The 25750-nt window shown below is 31.9% G+C and overlaps 1 non-coding gene across 1 annotated transcript; it reads right to left on the bottom strand.

The window, feature by feature from the left end:
- Positions 1 to 18879: 18879 nt before the first annotated feature.
- Trnaa-agc lies at positions 18880 to 18950 on the bottom strand. Its single transcript has one exon. It is a non-coding gene; the product is annotated as a tRNA-Ala (tRNA).
- Between the last annotated feature and the right edge of the window lie 6800 nt (positions 18951 to 25750).

Here is a 25750-nt window from a genome sequence, read left to right as displayed (position 1 = left end):
GGTGAAAGTCAAAAGTTGGTGACAAGGTCTGATTGCAGAGCACTCTTGCGTAGTATCCTAACCACCTCACCTTTTTGACATAACTTTTTTATTTAAACACAGCTATGAAACCTACGTAACTCAATGAACTAAATGTGAATTTATAATGTAGCAAGATATTTAAAAAAAGATTATAAGCACACTTTAATTTTACGTTTAATTCTATTTCTAGATAGTATAATTGTTATGTAAAAATTTCTTTACAGTAGGTCGAAAGTGAAATCGGCTATAGTCTTTAAATTTTGCATGTAGCCTATTGAAAGCCTCTAACGCTATACGCGTTGTGGTGTACTCATGCATTGTATTCGAAGTACCGGTATGAATAAACACGAAACAAATAATGTAATTTCAATACTTTGATAAACAATAAACCTTTTGTATCGTTTACTCGTCCAGAGGTATATTTGGTTGGGAGAACTTTATAAGCCTTAGCTTTAGTCCCAGCTTTGAGTCAACAGCTTTAGCTGATATGGGTTTAGAGTGTGATACCCAGTAAGTAAATCTGATATCCCTCTTGATTAAAAATTCAGAATCAGGAAAAAATCCACTGCTTTAAACCGTTCCTGCTATGAAACGACTTGTTCAAAAATAAAAAGATATTAATTAAATTGTTGGTAGTAAGTTTTATTATGGAATAGTCTACATAATGTAATTAATTAGTGTTAATTAATATACATGGCAAAAGCTTTATACGGAATATGCATTCAAACGAGCTGGAATAAAATATGAACTTTAAGTACCGTACTTACATTTACTCCGTTACATTTTTCATGTCTTCCGCTTCATCTTAGTTACTTGTTTCATCACTGTAAAATGTTTATGGAATTCTTAAATACTTTTCGATACATTTTAAAGAAGGCAATTATTAACTATTCATTTGAATAATTTAATGTTTTTTTTCTTATAGTCTACTAAAACAAGCAGACTCTTGTGAATTAAAAAAAAATCTATCATGTAAATTTCATTAATTCACAAATAAATAATTATACAATCGTTCCAAATTAGCTGCTATTAAATAACCGATAATTTAACAATAATTATTGATCACATAATAGATCAATAATAGAATATATAGGTCAATATATAGAACTATAGATTACATAGTTTTCTATCAGTTGAAAGATAATAAACCTACTGGATCTCAATATAATAACAAAATCCTGCAGTAAAAAGCAGATAAAATTATGGTTGTTTTATAAATTTATATTTTTAGTTTGTACTAATTTGCAAATGTATGTAAATGCTTTAATTTTCCATTAATTGTGGTACCAATATTTAAAGAAAACTGTGAACAATTTGTAACAGTAAATGCCGTATTACGTTTATTTGTGACTAATATAATTATTAATATTAAAAAAAGTGTAATAAGTTACTTTGTGTAGCATATAGAGCATTGAAAATAAATATATAGGGTAAGCGGTACAGTTATTGGCACTTTAAGAGAAAATTTACTTTTAAATCATAACCTATAAAAGTGGATTCAGAATTCTTGTGATTTGAGTTGTTAAATGTTACTAACATTTGTTATTAGTTACAAACTAATAAGGAAAGAGATGTAAAATGCTTACCGTTTAGAGATTTTTAAATAGCATATAACAGAAAAGGCACGTGTTGACTCCCACTGACAGAACATGTGCTGCACCCATCTGGGAATGTCGAGAACTATCTGTTTTCTCCACAGAGTACGAAACACTATTATAGTGAATAGAGTAAAAAAGATGCCAACTTCTGTACCCCTGACAACAATTGTACCTCTTACCCTATTTATATAATATACGCATACGACCAACCCCACATGCATAGACAGAATGTAGTACGATAGAGGATATTTTTCTATGTTCTTTTAATGTATTTATAACTCTACCGAAAAATTAATCTTTGTTCGTAAGACTTACTTACGTAAAACATTTAGAATCTTAATTTCTATCCAACAATCACCCATTGTGTGTGTTTCTTTTAAAATTAACATTCTAAAATTCTAGTATAAATTACGTTAGCCACATTATTGACCGCAAGTCATAATATTAGGGATACGACAAAGTCATATTCGGGTCTCTGTACGTCCACCTCCAGGTACTAGACTAGTAATCACGGTCCACCTATCGTTTGTCAATTTGTTTTCCGGTCTGTGCGATAACTTCCGATAGAGACTTCAAACTTGGAGCATTGGTTCCTCTTCATCCTAGGAAGACCCCTATTGATTTTGGCTCAAAAGGTCGGAGGCAGTTTTACTGTCTGTCTATACGCTTTTTTAGCAAATGTTCTCGAATTATTTCAATGAATAAAAAATTTATAATTTTTAACACGCAATTGACTCAGATTTTCATGACTCGTCTGCTTTGATGTCAAAGAAAAACACAATCAGTAAAACCAACATCGGTATCGGGCTATCGATTGTAACCATCGCAACTTTGACAATCGATTGTTATAGACACAAAAGGTACCAGAAACGTTGAAAACGACATAATGGAAGTTTATTTGTCGATAACGGGAAATGGAATGGAATGAAAATTAAATTAAGAATGTGTAATTTCCGCTCAACTCGTAACTAGTTTATCACTTCGTAACCGCGTCGTAATCCAATTCGAGACAAAATAAAAATCATATTGAATTTCCGACATAGTAACTCAATTTTTAACTGTTAATTCAAAATATTGAGATCTAATTACTGTATATTCTGATTTTTTTAAATCAAGATAGTTTTCAATGCTTCAATAGTTTCAATATTTTAATACATGTTTTTTTTATAATACTCTGTTAAATAAACCTAGAGCGTTAACTTTAAAACTACTGAATACAATCTAGGAGTTTGACACATCAGGAGTCATGCTAAAGTTTTGCTGAGGTTACATACAATTTATATATCTAATGAATAAGTTATTCAGTTTCTCCATTTTAACAGTACTTTAAAATGATATACATATACTATAAAAAACTAATATTAATTTTATGTTAGTATTATTTTTAATATCTATGAAGAAAATGGGGTCCCAAGGTGAATCATTTTTAGGGATTTCATCACCTAATACATAATATATATAAAAAAGAAATATTTTGTGGTAGCATACTTAAGGACAAAATTAAAAGTTTTATCTCACTTTGTTAAACATAACAAAATGAATACTTAAGACTAAGACAAGACTATATTATTTGTAGATTTAATTGCCTAGACTTGTCCTACGTATATCTATTTATATGCGCATGTACACAAGTATCAAAGCTTTTTTGTACAATATTTTGAGAATTTACATTTATAAAATAATTATAAGATAAACTTATTGAGTTCTATTACTAATAATTGATTCTAAAAATAAGATTTTCAAATACACATTGAAAGCAATCGGTAGTAAAGGAGAGTTGCAAACAGGTTATCTACACCATCTCTGTCCAGATTTAACAAAAAATTAAATATTTATCAGGGATATTTCTGCGTGCTTAATATTTTTAAAGTATGGCAGAAGTTTGTTAAAGTAGGAGCTATATAATGAAAATTCCTTGTGTAAAAAGTTAAATTTAGTTTTGAGACTCTAAAACTACAAGCGTTCCTTATCCAACATCTATACATATGTACATATGACAACAAATGTCCACTCTTCATGAAAATCCGATTAAAACAGTATAAACATAATTAAATCTTACAGTCAATATCTTTAAAGAAGAAGAAGAAAAAAAAAAAAACATGGGTGAGATGGATCTTTTGAAGTTTTCATTAACATCAATCAAATATACCACTTTAGAATAATTTCCAAATGATTTATAAAAGATTTATAGATTTGGCCCCAAGATTCAAATGCATATTCTATTCTGGCTTGCTATGTACTAAAGCAAAATAAAGACTTCGCATAGTCTGGAGAGGGCACATGTCCCAAACAGTCCTGATAGTAAAGTAAATGATAAATAAACTTCCTGACAAGAGTTTTACTTTAATTTTTAGAATATGAAACTTTCAACTAAGTCTACTTTTCAAAATTACACTAAGATATTTTACTTCTCTAATTCAATTAGTTTCAGGGCACTTTGCACAAGTGTTTTGCTTGCTTAAACAATCCAAGCAATTATATAGTTATGTTATTATAAAAGTCAACATAAACTGTTGAACTAAAAGTTTCACTGACATAACAAAGGGTTGTATTGTCTGCAAATGCGGCAATTTTATCATTTAGTCTAGCATTGTAAAGGTCATTCACATAGATTAAAAAAAATAATATTGCTCGTAACACCAAACCCTGTGGGACCCATGTTCAAGAAAAGCCCACTTACACACTTATTAACAATTATTCTCTCATTTGTATTGTTGATACAGTTCATAAGAGTTAATCCAGTATTAACTTATTACTAACGAACTTTATTTCATTCAAAAAATTCACTACTTTTTCTTTTATTATTTTTTCTATTATCTTAGAGAGTTTTGAAATCAATGATATAGGACGAAAGTTTGAGCATTTATGAGGTAAATTACTTTTATAAATAGGTATTACCACTTTTTTCTAGATGGTTTGAAAAAGCCTGTATTTAAACTTGATTGATAATAATTGTAAACATTTCTGCTAATCTGCTATAAGACTAGGACATATGTTTAATCGTAATACAATTTATACTATGAATACATGGTGATTTGCCATTTTTCAAAGTGGTCACAGCGCTAACTACACCTTTGGTCCTAATAATATGGATGATCTCTCCTGAATATCTAAAAATTTATCCTTGAATGAAAAGTTGCCAAGGCCAGCAGGTAAATTATCAATTTCAATTATTCGTCCAGTAATAGACAAAAAAAAATTATTAAATTATTTAGCAACAGTTTCCGAGTCAGTAACCACTGTATTATCGATTTGCAGACGAAACGTTTCATCTCTGTGACTCTAACCAGTTCTTATATTTTTAAGCGTATTCCAATTGCCTTTCGATTTCCAACATTTTCTCTAATTTATTCTTATGACAAAACGATTTAGTTAGTTCAGTTTATTCCTAAAAGGATTATAATACAATCTAAATTTACATATTGCCGTCTACTTCTGACTATTTTTTTATAAAACATTTCTTTTTTTATTCTGACTACAGATATATTCATTCTTCCATTGTAATTTTCAAAATTTATTACATAATGGTGATATCTTTGTATGGTTTAATACATATTTGCACTTTACCTTCAAACGAATCACAAGCTTTAGAAACATTACCGTGACTATAAACATCAGACAGCAATAACCAGCATAACATCGAGCTTATCATTGTACCGATTGTATTAAATAGTAATTTTGGGTTAACTGGATTACCGGTGGAAGTAGTAGGCCCAGACGAATGATAAGGACTGCACAGAACAAAAAAGCCTTCTATCAGCGAGGCGCGCATCATAAGCTTTAGAAACATTACCGTGCCTATAAACATCAGACGCAATGACCAGCATAAACATCGAGCTTATCATTGTACCGATTGTATTAAATAGTAATTTTGGGTTAACTGGATTACCGGTGGAAGTAGTAGGCCCAGACGAATGATAAGGACTGCACAGAACAAAAAAGCCTTCTATCAGCGAGGCGCGCATCATAAGCTTTAGAAACATTACCGTGCCTATAAACATTAGACAGCAATGACCAGCATAACATCGAGCTTATCATTGTACCGATTGTATTAAATAGTAATTTTGGGTTAACTGGATTACCGGTGGAAGGAGCAGGCCCAGACGAATGATAAGGACTGCACAGAACAAAAAGCCTTCTATCAGCGAGGCGCGCATCATAAGCTTTAGAAACATTACCGTGCCTATAAACATTAGACAGCAATGACCAGCATAACATCGAGCTTATCATTGTACCGATTGTATTAAATAGTAATTTTGGGTTAACTGGATTACCGGTGGAAGGAGCAGGCCCAGACGAATGATAAGGACTGCACAGAACAAAAAGCCTTCTATCAGCGAGGCGCGCATCATAAGCTTTAGAAACATTACCGTGCCTATAAACATCAGACGCAATGACCAGCATAACATCGAGCTTATCATGACTGATAACAGTGCAAGTAGCCACGGCTGGCTCGGCAGCGTACTCAGTATCAATAATGTCACGTGCTGGCCAGCGAGTCTGTCTCCAACACTGCCGCTTCCACCTCACACGCCTGTCCCTTCAGGACATCCTCAAGTTGACAAGATCGATACATGAACGTGTAGTCTCTGTTACTCTTGTTCGTTGGTCTGTTTAAGATTCAAACCCAAACCTAGCCATCATCGATTTATAATAATCGATACCATTATCGCCAATTTTCAATAGATCCACATCAATATCGCCCATTATAACTAAATTCTTTAATATGTTTTTATTATTTATTAAATACTGTTTAAATTCATTGATAACAACCAGCTTTGTCGTAACTTCTCCAGTCTAAGCGGACAATAGAAGATACTCCCACATGTCCACGCTAGCCAGTCTAGTGTCCACCACTAACCACGAGGGTAGATCGATATACGAATGTTTCCTTGTAATAGCGAGCTGTATCTCAATAATCTCACCTTGAGAGGAAGGAAAGCCAGCTTTGTCGTAACTTCTCCAGTCTAAGCGGACAATAGAAGATACACCCACATGTCCACGCTAGCCAGTCTAGTGTCCACCACTAACCACGAGGGTAGATCGATATACGAATGTTTCCTTGTAATCAGTAGATGCAGATTCAATTTCAAACAAATTATTAGTTTTAAAGGATCATTATTAATGTATTAAAACAAACTTCTGCGATTACAAGGGGCATGCCTTAACACAATTTGTAAATCTAGTAAGTCATTTTAAAACACCTAAATAATACTTTTGTTTCAATAAATATCACTTGATTCATATTGGTGTTATGACGTACGTTTATTTAGCTTATAAGACCAATTAAAATCAAATAATACTTATTATTTCATTTTATTTTGTACTAGACGTTACCAGCCGCTTCGCAGACAATTTCTTTTTGAAAAACAAGGACATAATGAGCATATTCTTGAAATGACATTCCAAACTATTCTGAGATAAGTAACTGAAAGATGTTAAAATCTATCGATACATTTAAATTTATGTTAATGAAGTGACACTTTTTTAATTAAATTTTTTTAACTTTTCTTCAATATGTTCTGATGTTTTAATAGCTCCAACGATTTCAGTAAATTTGAAATGTCTCAGGCCAGTTTAAATAGTTATAAATCTAAAGAGAGAGAAAGGTGCAAGTCCTTAGCGTCTCAGTTAACAGACATTATCATACATAGTGGCATTTTACTATAGTTGATAAAATCACAATAAAAACAAATCCTGAAAAAGAAAATATTTTTAACTTAACATGGAATTTGCAAAGTGTAACTGACTTTTACATATAAATAACAACACACATTTAATATCTCCTGTTTACATTATTATTCTTGACTTTTACAGGTGATTAAAAACACTTTCAATACCTGCTGATGGAAAAAAGCGAGGTCTTGAACCATAAGACATTAGACTACAAAACCTATTATGAGATAGCTTTAAAAGAGAATCAGAAAGTTATAAGAAAATAAAAACAGTGAAGATTGAGTGGTCAACTTAAACACATTCTGCTGCAACCTAAATTTGGACTGGAATTGGACCTTTGTTAGGTAGAAATTGTAATGTTAAAGCAATACAAATTGTTCGTGCTAAACGTCTTCGTAGTTGAATTTTGTAGCAGCTCTTCCAGATGTCAAATCTGTAACAGTGCCAGATTGCAGACGAAATTCACAAAGGACTTTAGATTTGTTCACGGGTTGAATAGTAGCCACTTTGTAATTAACTATAGTCGTTAATTTTCCAAGTGAGTGGAAAAATTACCATATATCTCATAGGAGATTTAATTAAATTAGGGGAGAATGAATTGATTCAATTAGATTTACGGGATGAACAAATTTTAATATTTAACACATGATAATATTTAAGCTATGTATACTGAAAGTTTAATCAACACTACAAGTTTTATTGTATTTTTAATACATTAAAAAAACCATTATTTTTCTAAGGACCAATTCTTTGCTTTGTGTGATTCAACTAAAATCTTTCTCATTTTTTAAAGAATTTGTGAAAATTACTCAATTAAGGTACATTAATATTATAGATATTTTTGTTCTAAATAGTAATACTACTTGTAATAAGAAATTTCGGTAAATACACTGCAAAATGTGCATCAGTAATTGAGTGAAAAATGTCAAAAGTAATTTTAAATGTTTACTGGATAGAACACCAGTGAATGATTGCTGCTCAAGAGCAGGATATACAACAGGATATGTTGCTTGCAGTGGTTGATGAATAGTAACAGAGGGATAGGGCAAAACTGAGGGTTTATAACGGCATTGTACTAGGAATAATATAAGATTCTCTCCGAGACCACAATTCGCGGGGAAACAATATAGTAAGCCTGAGTAAACATTGCGTATTGTACACAAACAATACACCAGCCACAGAGTAAATTTTTATTAGAGCAAAGGAAAACATCGAGTGGAGTGCGTTCATACTTTAGTGATCAAGGATTGACAGGAATAGAGGGGATGTGAATCTATGATGTGACATACACTATATTACATCAGATTTGCAACGGGAATATGCATACTTTATAAAAAAGAATCCCGAGGTTTTAAAACGAGCGCAGCGAATGTAGCTATGGTGGGAAGAGTTGATTCAATGCAAATATTCAGTTCAGCTCCATTTCACACTCCACCCAGTTCCTGTAACCTCTTCATCTAAATAACACTTGAACTTTAGTCTAGGTTTCTCTGATGTCACACGATGTAGAGTGTTCGTTTTAAGACTCTTAGTCGCAGACTTTCTTCGATATCTTCAGAAGGACTATCAGGTTACAGGAGTCAAGCGTATGAGTTCATACAGTGCACTGGGAAAAGGGTGGAATGAGACTAAGCTGAATGTAGGTTATTGTATATTAAATCAAAGAAATTAAGGTTTTAAAATACAATAAATATGAGTGGAAATTTGTCAAGAACACGTTAACGAAGTTTTTGATATAAATTTGTATAATTACGTAAGTGCTCACTAATAAATGGTTTTTCTCTTTTATTACAAGGTCCTAAATCAACTTTCAATTTAAGTTACTAGTCTGCAGTTCAATGAAACTCCATCAGGGCCACTTCTGGCTCATTAATACCTTCCAATTCAAACTATACTTGGTACGGCAAAAACAAATGTGTCACTAATATCTGGAAAACCTTATGGATGTCCAGGACCGGCGCAGCATATCGCGATGTAGGTGTGCAATGATAGACAGGTGTAGTCTACTGCGGGAGATGATTGTTGGAGGTGGTGAGACTCTACGTGTTAAGGGTTTTTGTTATTCTAGATATAAGGCTGTACCAACCTCCGCTTTAACTGGAGAGGCTAATACAGATCTGACTTCCACGTCTTCCAAGATGACATGGCTGAAATTAATGACCTAAATCCCCCCTCATGGATCTTGATAGAAGGCGAACCCAACCCTCAACCATAGCCATCCAATATAATGTCACTCCGGAAGAGAACAAAAAACGTGTAACCATGATATCAAAGGCAAAATAACAGAATATATGAATTTATAAAAATCGGAATATATCAAATGAAATCTTAACATTTGACTTAGTAACATATGGAGCATAATGAAATGCTATATTGACTCGAGATTTTACATACAATTTCAGCGAAGGCTGTCACGTAACATGTGGTCTGGCGAACTCTTACTTTGTATACATATTAAAAATTACCGTATGTTCTGTCACAATATACACTTTTATAAGGTTTACCAGTTATGAGACCATGAGAGTTATTCTTACCACATTTTAAAATAAAAATTTTGTATAATTGAGCTCAGTCTGCTTACAAATTTATTCACCTATTATTTTTCTCACTGCCATCATCGTTAGCCATAAATTAATGTAAAAGTTTTCACTACAGTAGGAGTCACGAAAGTGTGCAGTTGGTGGTGACTAGTAAAGTGGCCATGCCCGCGCGACGTTGCCACATGACATATCAACTGCCGTCCGACACGAAACACTGTTGTGTCATCGGGGAACAAGTTTGGCAACGTCGCTCAACACTCGTTGGCCGCTCCAAGGTCACGTGACAAATAGGCTCCTCACTAAACTGCACTTTCAGGTGAATCCTATTGTAGAACTAAGCCAAAACATCTTGTTATAAAGCTTTATTTCCTAATAGAAAATGAGTTCCATGATCTTAAATGTCCATCCATGTAACTTGGTTGTCATTCATGCCTATCTATCAGCATGTTGACACAATTCATCTTTTGTCGGCTGGGGGATGTAAACACTTATTTTCTTGATGAATTATAGACTGTCTATCCGCAGGAAGTATCAAGATTTAGATAAATTTATATATTGTAATATTTAAATTTTGTATTTTCAATTACCCTAACCCTAACCCACTAGGTACAGAATGCAAATTGCAGTGATCAACTGATCTACTTTACAGCATCTGACTGGTCTGAGATCACGCTATGTTCTGAACGGGAAATACCCCGATTCCTCTCGGTTTGTATTGTAGCGGGTAGTATCCCCTGCAGCCGAGCCGAATTTTCGCTTGAGCTTTACTCTCGTACTGAGCTTGGCAATCTATGGTTAGTCCTTTCTCACTATCATGTATGTAGCTTTGCACCTTCGCTTCCGCTGCAGTTCAAGTTTGATCACATAATACCTTTTTTATGTACTTCCCCTTTTGGTGGAATTCTCGTTGCGTTGTCACAGGAATACAACCTAGTTTTAATCACTCTGTTTGCAATGTTTGTATTTTAACCTGTAGTAGGTGTAGTGACTTGTGTTCTGAATATTGTTCAACACCAACCCTAGGCAGTTCCGTGGAGAAAATCAGTTCTATACCTTGCGTGTGTATGTAAGGTGAAGACGTGATCACAGTGTCATACAGAATATCTGTTATTTTTACTCTCCACCAAACTTATTTTTTTGTACAAATGTTTATTAAATTTGAATTTTATGAATGCTATTTTATTTCAAATGAAGATTAACAGTATATATATACCAGTTAGTATAACCCATATCTGCGCAGATAATAAAGTGATGTAAACATTCTGCTTGTAGACTGAACATACCCCATGAAACCTGTTACAGGTTAAGTAGTGACAGAGTATAATAATTAATAAATTGTACACTTTGATAGTTTTGAATGCATTTGCAATAATAAGCGACGTAGTTTTAATTAAAAACGTTGTTGTACAGACAAAACGGTTGGTGAGAGAACTTCAGGTCAAATTATTCTTCCGTATAATTCTTACAGCACAAGTGAACTGTATATTTTTGTGTCTGTATCGCGTTGCACTTACCGTTTGGTGATTAATTTTACACTGAAATCATTTATTTGCAGGAGTTATCATCATAGCGACCATAATTTATATCTTTAATTGTCGATTTAAAACTATGGTAATACAATACAATTAAATGTACTATGCCACTGTATATATATATATATATATATATATATATATATATATATATATATATTATACATTTTGTTTTATTATAATTTTCAGAAAAATGAAGGCATATTCCATTTGTAAATTTTTCAAAAAAATTTCATTACCTCATTTATCACACTAATTTCTTTTATGTTTATGTCACTAACTTTTTTTGAAAAAGTAATTTTAGGGTTAGTAGCGTTTGCTGTTTTATAAAAAGAGATAATATTTATTTTACTGTTAGCACAGCATATATTCTATTGATTAAAATATATCTCGTCCAAAATTAACGTTTGTAAAATTAACAAAGAATATTTACCCAACACTAAAAATAGCTAATTAAAAAAAAATATATAAACAAATGCGATACATGACAGCTAGTTATGTAAGTGAATAATGAAATATTATTATATTTATAATGTTGTAAGACTAACGAATTTTGAAATATTTGTAAATAAATTTTAAATGGCGCCAAGGGAAACGAAATATAATATGCTCTTACAGTGGAGAGGTCGCGTTGGTGTATATATGGCGAGCATTACACGCAGCGAGCCACGCAAGAACCGCCAGCTTTAGAGCGTAATATATAATAAAATATGACAAATTATTGATTAATAGTTATGCACTATTGCTTAGCAACGCTTTAAAAAAAGGAAAATATAATTTTTCAGAAAATTAGAATAAAACAAAATTTATAATATATATATATATATATATATATATATATATATATATATATATATATATATATATATATATATACACAGTGGCATAGTAAATATAATTGTATTGTATTAACATAGTTATAAATCGACAATTAAAGATATAAATTATGGTCGCTATGATGATAACTTTGTTCTCTCCCACCATATCCTGAAGCGGTGCCATCCTCTCGCCAAACTCCTTTTTGAGGGTCAAATATTCATTTTCGCCCAACAGCCCGTGCTCCTTTACTGTACGAGCACTCAAAGTTATTAAGTCTTCATAAAGCAAAGTACTTTGAACCGTGAACATTATATTGTGTTGTAATACACAATGATTATCATAAACGGTGAGTCCGAAGATCTCGTAAAGTCAGCACCGCTTTGAACATTATGTCTATCATTGTTTATTTTAATGATACGACAATATTAATACCTATAATTTGAGGCGTAATATAACACAATATTATAAATTAATTATAATTAAAAAACCGTCTCTAACCTAAAATATTTTCACTCTAACTTACAATTACTAATAAATCACTATTATTATTAAATTTATTTACGAATTACTTGCCTTTTTTCATCTGTCAAGAGGAGAAGAATCTTGTGCTTTCTAAGGTTTTATTTTCTTGTACTATTATTTTGGCAATAATATCTTTAGTTAATAATCCTTTAAAATGAAATAGCATTACGAGTTCCTCATTGAGCGTTCGTGTCTCTAAGAGCAAAACCATAAAGACACATACGAGATATATCATTGTCTATAACATTTTCCCATAAGTATTGATTTTCCTTAAGCATGAGTAGATAAAAAGTAGGTTTTAGTGAAGTTAATTGTCCTGGAATTGGTAATTTAAAAAAAATGTATGAAAAAGAGAGAATAAGCATTATACTCAGGTTCTTTGCATTATTATAGCTTTCTACTGTAATGTATCATAAAACAAGAATATTGGCAACAAAACGGACATAAAAAAAATTTTATCTTGTACATATGAAATTTATTGCCATATTTTATGGTTACAATACATTGGTGTTCACTCTGAGAGGTAATTTCTTTGACAAATCACCATAAAATTACACGATGAAGTTGACAACACGATGTGTTGAATTAGGAGTTAGGTTTACTGCGAATACGTTTTATAAATTAATTTAATGATTAAAAAACATATTTTCCCAGTAAAAACATTAGGCAAAAAGTTTTAAAACTGCTTTTATTTAATAATAAAATAATATTTAATAATAAATGTGTTTAACACATATTTTAATAATATCAAAAAGACGCCGTTATTCAACAAAGCGTGAAGAAAAGTATTACATTGTTTTATTAATTTTGAATGACTTATTTTAAATAATACAAAAGAAATTTAATAAACACCACAATCTGAACCCCAATTATATAATATATAATTGAATATATTATGTTCATTTATCAGTTTTGTTATCGAGTAAACAATTAAGAAATAATAAACATGCGTGGAGTTTCGTTTCGTTCCATTGAATTTTAATAATTTGCTATAATAACGGCTTCATAGGTGTGTTTTGGTGTCGTTGATAAATAAAATACCGTTGATTACATGCCAACAAATAATTTACTTTTTAGAAGCAATCGCATATTTAAAAAATGCCTTACGCTTCTAATATACCGTACTGTATAAGAGATAGTTTAAGCCTAGTCCTAAAAATAAATTACCACAAGAATATATATTATGTATTAAAGTCCATTCCTAAATAATTTAAACAAAGTAAATTTCTTAAGTTTCTTAGCAAGAACGAAAGATACTCGGTTACTGGATCAAGACCCATCTTCGATTAAATCTATTTGGCCCTCAAACAAACTATTGTAGCCTATCTTAAATCTTTGTTATATGGTTGATTTAGTTTGACTATTTTCCCATTTTATAATTTTGTTAAAACGAGCAGGATGTTTGCCTCAATTGGCTTACTAATTTATAAAAAGAGGCTCATTAAGATTAAATTTAATTTTTATATTTTTCTTAATTTAATATATTACTTATTATTATTATTAATCTTTATTAGCAAAAACGAATAAAAATTTAATTTTCAAACCTACCTTAAACTTTACTCCAGCATATACTTAGCCTTAAGAGATACAGTTTACCGCATATAGCTATATATAATGAGATGCTTCAAATTCACTCATTTATTTTCTCATAACGGCCAAAGCCTAATTTTATATCAGTAAAGAATGATTCACAAAAATAACTTACTCCGACGGGAATCGAATTCAACAAAAACGGGCGAATACAAAATAAATCAGTTGTAATAGTAAGCTCAATGATTTAGTGGTAGCACACTCACCCGGCAAGTAAGATATATAGGATTCGAGTCCCAGCGGAGTAGGTACTTTTTGTGATTCAATATTTATTTAAATTATAAGAAATGCTCAAATTTTAGTAGTTTTGGGTACTGGGGGACCTGATTAGAGAAAATGCGAAATATCTACTGGATGTCACGTGGATAATTGCAATTTGAATACTCGTATTATCTTAAAACAAGATGTATTTAGGTAAAAGCAAACTGTTAAAATCTATATGAATCCGTGTACGATTATTCTAGAAAGTTACAAGCTGATTAAATTTCTGCACATTACATCTCAGCAGTAGTAGCTGAATAATTTCCTTAATATCCGGTTAACCTATCATCCCGGAAGCACTGCAAATAACTTTTAGGATTATATTCATTGCTTTCTGCCCTTAGACCAATAAACATAAGCTTTGCCTTATTTGAGCTACAAGACTGATTGAATTTCCTTCTCCATTCAAAATCACTGTCAAGTGTGAGGATTTATTTTATCACCAGTAAGGACCCAATTCGAAACCGTAACATTTCTGGCAATCTGGCAGTATGTCTACTAACCTGAGCTATAGTTCTTGATAGAAAGATCTTAGAGATTTTAAATTTTGAACTAAGGTTTCTATTGGTCCAGTGAAGAATCCTATTGATTTTGGAAAGTAATGTTCGAACATTAGTCCGTTTAACTTTGTGTCTGTCCATCTGTTTGATAACTCTTGATAAAAATATGTCAGAGACCTGAAACTTTGTGCAAAGGTTCCTAATGGTCCACTAAGGAACCCTCCAAATTAATGTTTGGAGCAAAAGGCCAAACATTTTCTGTCTGTTTATGTGTATATCCATCTGTGCTTTAAACTCTTAATATAAAGGTGCTAGAGATAACTTAGTATATTTTTTTAACTGGTGTCTTTTAAATTTAAGGAAAAACTTGGGTTGAGAAGGACAAACGGTAGTCGCACTGTCGATTAAAGGTTCCAAAATCACTGCTCTCAAACCAGATAAAAATTAAAAATCAAAGAGTCAAAATATAATATAAAATGAGAGTTTTATTACGAATGTATTACTTGAAATTTACTTCGTGATTTTACTAAAGCACTTGTAACTAACGGTGACAATAAAGAACACCTGTTCACATTTCAGAGAGATGATTTATAAAATAATGAGATTTTTGTACAAAAATGTTTGTCCCGTCAAATGCTAAATATTATAATGTCTTATTGATGGTTCTAAAAGCTACTATATTATATGAAGATCGTTTTGTGATCACAACTATTGTGACCGTCTTTAATGTTTTAATTTGTCCTGAAGACTGTTATCTGAAGTTATTTTATTGCTGTTGATATGAGAAAGAAAGGGCAAAAAACCAATTAAATAAAACACAATTAAAATTATGTTAATTACTCAATCATTTTTGGCAGATTTTTGGATAGTTTCATAGAATGGCGGCTATTATATTAATGAAAATAATTCTAAATTAGAAGAAAAGAGTTACCTGATTCATAATTGAAATCTATAATTCCCAAGATAGAGCTACTACAATCTTTCCGCTATAAACAATATCACAGTACGATAACGGGCTGGTGTAAGTCAAAACCAAAGTAGAATTATAATTACAAAAGTTGTATTTTTCTTTCCTAGCCATACTTTTAATAAAACGAGAAACTACATCTCTAACTTAAATATTATAATTTTGTTCTGCTTGTTTGCAATATAATCCAGCCTGAAGTACTTGGAAGTTTTTAGAGTGTTGTTTAATAAAATCCGTCTGAAGATATAGCAGTTAATTATTGGAATTATTTAGACAAAATATCACTAATGAACGTGGAAAACAATTTTTATATTTCAAAAATTTTATAATACAGCAAACAGTGCTATTTATTTGTATCAAATTCCTTTTACATTTTATCAGAATTTTATCATTATAATATGAGTGTATTGTTTAAAGTTTAGAGTGTTAAAGGTATAGGTATGTAAGGTATACAAATATTTACTAAATATGAAATATCACCATTTTTGCAGGTTTGTAGTTTACACTGTACATAAAAAAGTAGGCTACATCTACCAATGACTAATTATAAAATATGTAAAATATAATTTACAATTGGTCTATTTATAACGTAAGAATGTAGGCCCAAGACATCACCGTAGATTAAAAAACTCCTGAATGAACAAATAAGCATTCTAAAGTACCACACGTCTTTTGACCATTGTTTTGAAAAGAGCTACGATAAAAATAGCGAAACCTTTTTATTAAATTTTTATTTAAAGTCTTTTGTCTATACAACTGTAAAATTGATCATTATTAGTAAATATAGTGTATAACAGAGGGCGTTACTTAAGGTCTCAGTTGAAAACCCACAGCGGGTAGAACAGGGTGGGGTGGTCTATACTGGAAGTTATATTTTTTTACACTAAAACACTAATAAAACTACGGAAAACCTGATAACATAAATGTTCTTTAGAAAGCTTTCACGCATACTTGTAAGCATACCTCATTGTATTGATAACTACTGATGTTATGGAATGATATAAAAAAGCTAACGTGTACAATAAATGTCACAGAGTTACTTCCCTTACTTACTTAACGGTAAATAAAGGGTAACTGTTTGTGTGAGGTCAACTTGAAAAGTACCGTGAGGTTAGTACAAGTTTTAATTCCAGGTTATTCGTCAAGAACAGTAAAATGGAATGAAACTGAAATTAAATTAAGACCTAGTAATCCTGCTGCAAGCGTTGCATCAGTCGCATAACAAACACAATGGAGAATTAACGGTCATCACAATAAACCATATTTTAAACTGTTTATACAAAATATTAAATTAGCAATTTTCTTACTATATTACATGACTTCAGAGTTAATGATTTTTCTACATCAATAGTAAAGAAATAATTAAACTAAAACTGGACTTTATGAAACAAGCATCATTATGATACAGACAAAAATAGTATGTATAATGACAATGCGTAGTGTACTCACTTTAAAACTGTTGTATACAACCCAATGCAGAACATGGCCTAATATTACATTAATTTAAAATTCCCACGAAATCTCGTGGTCGCTGCCAAATTTACTGGAATATTGATTTCTAAAGAGGAACTTATTTTTTCTGCAAAATACATCCTGGCTGTTTTTTGAGTTTAGATTACACAGCTAACAAAGCGAAGTATATTTGAGTTAAACTGCAACTAGAACATTAAAAATATGTTCGTAATAAAACAATTACTTTTTATTTCCTTATTCAACTTTAATGTTGATTTAACTCGGCGTTAAGCAGTGAAAATGGTCGTGGCAGACAAAATACCATAGCTTCACCTTGGGAATATTACATTTTAATCCTATGTAATATTGTAATATATGTAATATGTAACAGCAAGGCTGTTCTATAGCGCAGGAACAATAAACTTGAGCTCTGAAAATGTATTCTGCAGGACTATTTATGTGGAGAGGGTAAATTTAAAATAGATTTCCTTTCAAAGATAAATTAAATTAATATTTTATTCAAAACGGTTTAAACGTGCTCAATTACAAGTTTATACAAATATAAGAAAAGTGTATCTGTTTATAATAAATTTCAGCATTTATCTTTTTTTCTCATTGAAAATCAAAATTTACTTTTTATTATATTTCCTTATATTGACACTAAATTATGTACTGTTATTTGTTATTGTTTGGCATTTATTGTGTATAATATTTTTATACATTCTATTTTAAATTTAAACAAGTTTTTATTAAAAAACTATCATTTAAATAATTTAATTTTACTGTATAATAATAAACATGGTTTGCCATACTGGAACTTTAACCTTTTGCTAAAGATTCTTCAAAATTTTGCAGTAAAATATTATCAAAGAATACATGTTACTCGTTTTTAATACTGAGTTGAATTTAAATACAGTGTAGTGTCTCATTGTATAAGAACTACTTGTATATTATTGTACAATTGATTGGACACACAGTATATTACATAGTGTTACAAACACGCGCCACTGAGTTTATGGTGGATGCCGACAGAGAATACTGATGAGAACACTGACATGCTATAACATGTATAGTGTAGAGACTACCATATCTGTCTTAGCAGTTCCGCATAAGAGTGCTAGAACTGCATATCTCCGTTGAGATAAATTTTATTTGGTTTAATTTCCCAGATTCTTTTATCTTGATAAATATTCATAATTCCCTCAGCTTTAAAAACATATTCAGTTCTTACTGGATGCAAATAAATAAACATTGCAATAATAAAGTATTAAAAAAATAATACATCAAAATTCATTATTAATTATATAAAATGAAAATAATGAACTTAGACAAAGAATATTAAATATGTGCATTTTCTCCTATATATATATATTTTAATAAACATTGAATCACAAAAAGTACTTGCTCCGCCGGGACTCGAACCCGGATCTCTCACTTGCTGGGTGAATGTGCTACCATTACACCACAGAGCCCTTACTTTTTACAATTCAATTATTTTGTATTTGGCCGTTTCTTTCACATATGTGTTTAAATAACCAAACTAACATGTGCTCGGAAGACCAAATACCTGTCTAATGACTTGTTTACATTCATTAAATCTGTATAAGTGGCAATAGCCTAATTTAATTTCAATAAATACTGAATCACAAAAATTACTTGCTCGGCCGGGACTCGAATCTGGATCTCTCACTTGCCGGGTGAATGAATGTACTACCATTACACCACAGAGCCCTTACTTTTTACGATTCAACTATTTTATATTTGGCCGTTTCTTTCACATATATGTTTAAATAACCAAACTAACATATGATCAGAAGACCATATATATATATATATATATATATATATATATATATATATATATATATATATATATGGATGAAAGTATCATGTGAAACATGGACACAATTAACATTGAAAACAAGTGCGATACAAGCAATACGTAAAATATAACGTAAAATACACACATAAAAAATGTATTTGCCGTGAACATTTTTAAGTTTACAATTAACACCCGGGTGATGCATGAGTTATAGACCTACAATTTGGGGGGGGGGAGATGCAGTCACGCAGACAAAGACAGGGTAATTCCGGATCGAATAACTCAGTAAATTAACGATTACAGTTAATTAAACGTAAGGTACTGATTGTCCAGCAATCAAAGCCTTGTGTAACAAAACACTAACGTTCAAACCTGTGTTGTACACACAAATATGTGTTTAAAGCAATTACTCAATTATAACCTTTAGGCTCTGCACTGTATTTATAATTAAACAAGAACATATAAAAATCATTGTTTTGGAAGATATATGTAATAAAAATTGTTTTAAGCAATTTATCTACTAACAATACAAACGTAATTTACTTTCCCATCGATAATCTTATATAGCCGTTTTGCACGATTGACAATTCCTGTGAAAAACCTTATGTATATTATAGTAATAATGTTCTTAGTATTAAAAGCTGAATAAAACAGCTTTCCAAATCATAAACGCTCCTCCATTACATGCGTGATGAGGGGTTTTCCACTCTGTAAATAACTTTTCTTTGCCATAATTTTTCATCTTCAGGGTAATGGTGTACAATCAATAACTTCCAGGATTTTCCAGTAGGTAAATGTCACATGTACCTAACAAGGCAAGGCGGTGACTTGCGCACTAGTTTCTGTTTAGTTACTGAAATATAAACAGAAATTTCAGTATACCTGTTAATATTTAAGGATTAGATATACAAGGTTGGCAGTTGTCTATTTCAAAAAAAATAGTAACTGTATTGACTATGTATAGAGGACTGTTACATACATCACGCATGTTTTGGATTCAGAAATAAGCAATGTCTATGTATGTACTGTTATGTTAGTTCACAAGGGGATGGAATTCATATTAAATTACAATCTTACCATTTATAGGAATAGAAATTGTCATTTTAAATGCAATATTTTTAAACAAACGGTATGTTTTCAACTACAAGTTTTGAGCATAGGTGCAGATATTCGAATTCCTGTAACATTGATCTCCATATCCTAGATGTTTATGACATTTAAAAATAGATAAACAGCCATTCATTCTTTTTGTAACTAAGGATGGGGGAGTAAGTGAGTATAAAGTATCAGCACGATACTCGGCGAAGTTGTCACTAAGTAACTACATGATCATGAAGAACAGTTCAATGTTCTTCATCAAACTATGAAAACTTGTGTGTTAGCTATTGAATCTATGTACCATTAAATTCCTTTGCTATAAAATCAGAACACACGTAACTGGCTCTGTTTGTTGTTATTATTGGGTTAACAAACAATGGCTGGCAAACAAGCTATAACTGAAGCACAGATTAGTTTTCGCATAATTGAATAATGTGTGCTGGGCAAAGAATTATAATAATGGAACGCGCTCTGGGCCGGAGAAATCGAGCCGAAATTCTGGGCTGCGTTCCGAGTCTGCAGGCGCTGGAAATGGGCAAGAACTAACTCCGCCCATATGGCAGGCATTATAGTAATGATCTAACATCACTTTAAAATGCCTTCTATACTTAATACAATTGTTAGATACTACAATTTATTTATTATTACAAATGTTAGTAGCTGATTTTTACCGTGGATTTTTATTTTTAGTTAAAAAAACGGATGTTTGTACAGTATCAAAATAACTGAGATTTTGACTTTTATTTTTCTTACAAAGTCGGAAACAAAGATTACAGGCATTAAAATATTTTCCAGATGAAAAAAAAACAACTTTTTATTGACAGTATTTTATTTCAAAGTAAACTACATAAAATTTACAAACATGACACACTTAATCTACGTGTTATAAAATAAAATTATTTTGACCAATTTTTGCCTTATTTCTAAGTTGGATTTTCGTATAATGTCAAAAGTTTTCTGTTTTTTTGATGTGATGAGATATTATTTTAAAAAATTGTTTAGTCACAGTTTTAATTAACAATAACTCGTGGCTTCCAGTGAATTCTTCAACTTAGAAGTGGTCGCATTTGTTTGAGATAACTAAAGCAAATAATAATATTTTACAATTTTCAATACCGTACATCATCACTTGATCTACTTAATTTACCCTTAGATTTAAAATCAATAAAAAGTTAATGTGTTCTAAGATCAGCATCATTGGCATGGAGTACAGAACTCGGTGAGTTCTTGCCCACTTTAAGCGCCTGCAAATCCATGGATACACCAGTAACGCACAGCTGTGTGCGACCGGAAAACACAACATGTGGCTTATGGGCAGTGCGCGTTCCAGTAGTATAGTTCGTTGGTGCTGGGACGCTAAACAAAATTACAATTGTTACGACGCGATGAAGTGAATGAAAGCAACTGATTTAGTTCGATGGTTGATGTTTAGATTATTTATATTATAACTCATGGTTTCGCACGAAATTTCATGTTGAAAACCAGAGACAACATTAGCGTATTCATTTTAAAAGGCATTCCAAACAATCCTGAGGTAAGTTATAATTTTAAAGGGCAGTTTTTTTGGACTGTAAAATCGGAAAGTGAAACAATTTTTAACAGTACCTGTTAAATAACTTGTATGAATAATATTGAACGGATCCAATACTTTCAGTAAAACTCTTTTCACAGTGTAGAGAAATTCTAAAGTAGACGTCCTTAGCTTTTAAGTTAATTCATTAATTATGTAATAAATGGTGAAGGTCTATGTAATTTTGAAACGGAAGTAGGCATATTTAGGTAAAGCGAAATTCCTTACGGTCTTTGTATTGTGTTTTTCTTCAGGTTGAAAATTAATGATATTTCTGACGCTATGGTTGACTTTCCTTTGTTTCCCCCATCAGGAAAATATATATATATACAGTACATACGCGGGTCTGAGAAGTCCAATTATGTAATTTTCTTCCAATGTAAGGTATTTCTGTTACCATAGTTGAGTTTTCTTTGTTACGCAGATCAAGTTAATATATACATACGCAATTCTGAAAATCCTCCATCTGTATGAAAAATTAAGATAGATTTTATAATATCTTAAAACTTGTAGCACAAGTTACGATGTAACATGCCTTTGATATCTGCATTACTTAACATTTACTAAAACTTACAGTTAAAGATATATTTATGCTAAATTTTCTTATTTTACTATCCGGATAGCCTCTATGCGCACCATAAACTACAGGAAAGAATAAATGTGATTTTTTTTACTTTCAAATTACTCTACAATAAGGATGAGTAATTTTCAGATATGGGTAGGATTCAACTAGAAAACCGAATAAAGGCATATCTAACAAATAGACAGTAATTATGTCCCTAATCTGCTTCGGGCCCCACGCAAACAAGTCCACTGCCTGTGTTTTTCAAACGAGTCGTTGATTTAATGCAAAAGAAATCTAAAAAACTTCATATTAATATAAAACCTCCTTTTTACCTCCTACTGTATTTCAGCAAAAAAGGATCCTGTTGCCTCCGTCATTATTGCTACAAACGTTTAAATAACACCAGTACAGAAATGTGAGCGAGTGTGAACGTCTACATTAATATTAACTATTCTGTTATTATGCAATCCTGTAAGCCTAACTATAGATAAAGTTTTGGCTAACAGGTTTACAGGATGTTATTGAGATGTGTAAATACAGTTAAAGTTCCTTGCGTAATTAGGTGCTATATATAAAGTTAAATCACTGCATTTGAAATAGGTATGTAAGAAATAAATACTGTAAAATAATCTGTAGACAACTTTACTTTAAGTTTTAAACTCTGCTGTGTTAGAATTATGTATTGAGTAAAAGTTTAAACCCCTCTTATAAGCTCATTTAAGTTTACTCTCAAGATGCCGTGTGGATACACTTATAATCACATAAAAAGCGCAATTTTACAACCCTCATTGACAGAAAAGAAAGTCTGTCAGCCTTCTGAGTGTTAGACTGCAATGACGCTGCTCGAGCAAATCCCATAATGGGACATACATGCACCTTCTTGTCTATGAAGTTTCATGCAAAACTGTTAGTCTTCAAATAAAATCTTGCTAGGGATATATTAATAAGCTGACTACATGTGTAAGTTATTGCACTCGTTAAAATGTCTTACAATTGAACAAAGTATGTTAAACAAGTATATTCTATGACTTTCTTGTTGCAACTCAAAAATATTTGTCTATAATCTTACCACGATTCAGTCATCAAAGAGTAGGATTTTCATCATAATTACCCATATCACTAATTTAAAAATGCTCACTAACGCTCAGTCAAATCCCATGAGGTGACATGGACCTCCATCGAACTCAATGTTGCTTATATAGAAATTAAGCCTATAGGGCAGTTTTCTCTAGATATCGTGCGGAAACATATTGCTTGGGTACAAACGAACAGTCAGGTGCTTTAGCCTTCCACAAGACCGATAGAATGCGCTGACAAATAATCTAATAGTCGCAGGTTTCACGGTCGTTTCCCTGAAATATATTCCCCAAACAAGCAGTACTACCACTGAGCATTCTACCGTGTAAAATATTAATACTTCCCTAAGGAAAATAAGTTTAGTTTGTCCTTTGTCACATCACAGTTGATATAACTTTCGATACGTTGCTCAAGGGAATATTCACTACCCATTACTTTTTATTTTCTTGGAACAGAACACTATCTTAGTTTAAAAGATAACTCGAATATAGTGACTCCATGGAAACGGACGTTTTATTTCACGGTTAGAATACACTAAGGCATATTGTTTCAGGAGGAAAAAATATGAACACAATGACAATATGATGGTAACTACAAAGTTATCTAATATTTTCCTGAATACGTTTATTTTTTTCAAAAATAAATTGAGTTTCAATTTATTGTGGTGTTTAATAAAACATAGAAGTATAATGTGATGTTTAATAAATTAATAGCTGTTATTTAGTAATAATACACGTCACCATCTACAAATTATTAAGTATACCTGATAAGCACTTGTCTATACATCCTTTTCTTAAGTTATACATTATTAAGTATGAAATATAGCATGTCACTGCGATAGTATAGTATTGACTCTGCATTTAAAATATTAGTCGAATAATAATTTCTAAATAAATCTTAAAATGTAAAAAAATCATTTTACTTTTGAATAGCTCTTTTTTGTTCTCTTATGATAAGAAGCTTATAAATTGCACTTAGTCCTACAAGAACATTAGCGCTGCTTCGGGAGTGACAGGGTATTCAGGATGGTTAACGTTAGGGGGCATAGGCCGCCTCCTATCGAGATCCATGAGGAAGAATTAGGGCACTAATCTCAGTCATGTCCCACCGGTAGAAGCTGGGGCCAGCTCTGTACCAGCCCCTCCAGTAAAAGCAGATGCTTAGAGAACGAACCCCACCAACTCCAACAGTCACCTCCCGCAGTAGACTAGACCTATAAAATTACCGTTGCACCCTAGAATCTCAACATTTGAGGTTAGTGATGAGCCGCTCCGGGACATCCATAATTTTGCGCAGATTTAAATGACACATCGGTTTTTTGCTGTACCCAGTGGTAGGTTCAACTGGAAGGTATAAACCAGCCAAAATTGATCCCCGCTGGTTCTTCAATAGCTCGTACACTTTACTGCAAAGCATATGGAAACAGAAGTAACATTTCTATAATTGAATAGTTGAATAGATGTAACTTCCGTATTGGAAGCGTGTGGAGGGGCAGCGAGCAGTGGGAAGACTGATGCCGCGGTGTTGCCGCGTTGGTGCGGGCACTGCCGTGAGCGGTCACTTTCTTACCGAACACTGAGAAGAGTACGTGAGACGGTGCGCGCCAGCGTACTTACCAACAAACAACGCGTCATTGTGTGTTGTCTTTTGATTGTTTACAGTAGTAATCAGAAACGAAATTTCTCTAACTTAACAAAAATATGTGCGATATTAATATGTTACCATTATACTATGTAATAATCTACAACTACTAAATAATTAGGATATCGTGAAGGACAAATAATTTGGGTACTCTGAAAACCTAATATTGCATTCACAGCACGAATATATTTATTGCGGTGGCTGTCAAAATACTTCAAACACCGTCAGCATACATTCTGTTGACGTATATTTCCTGTGTTCCTTGGTCAGTTTGCACTCTATATTCGTCAGCAAAATCTTCAAGGTCACTAGTTTCACTGTCACTGTCATCTCCATTCACGTGAATTATCATTTCCTCTACTGCTGTTTCAATGAGACCTTCTTGTGCCCACGCTTCTAAAATAGATTTTTTTTGTGCTTTACGATATCCGTCCATTTTACGGTTGTAACTTGTTGAAGTCCTTCTTCGGTTAACTTCCTGACTTCAGTCATGTTAAAT

Source organism: Homalodisca vitripennis, unplaced genomic scaffold (genome assembly GCF_021130785.1).
Source record: "Homalodisca vitripennis isolate AUS2020 unplaced genomic scaffold, UT_GWSS_2.1 ScUCBcl_334;HRSCAF=2093, whole genome shotgun sequence".
Lineage (NCBI taxonomy): Eukaryota > Metazoa > Arthropoda > Insecta > Hemiptera > Cicadellidae > Homalodisca > Homalodisca vitripennis.
The sequence above is the reverse complement of the archived record's forward strand: the minus strand, read 5'-3'. Positions and strand labels throughout refer to the sequence as shown.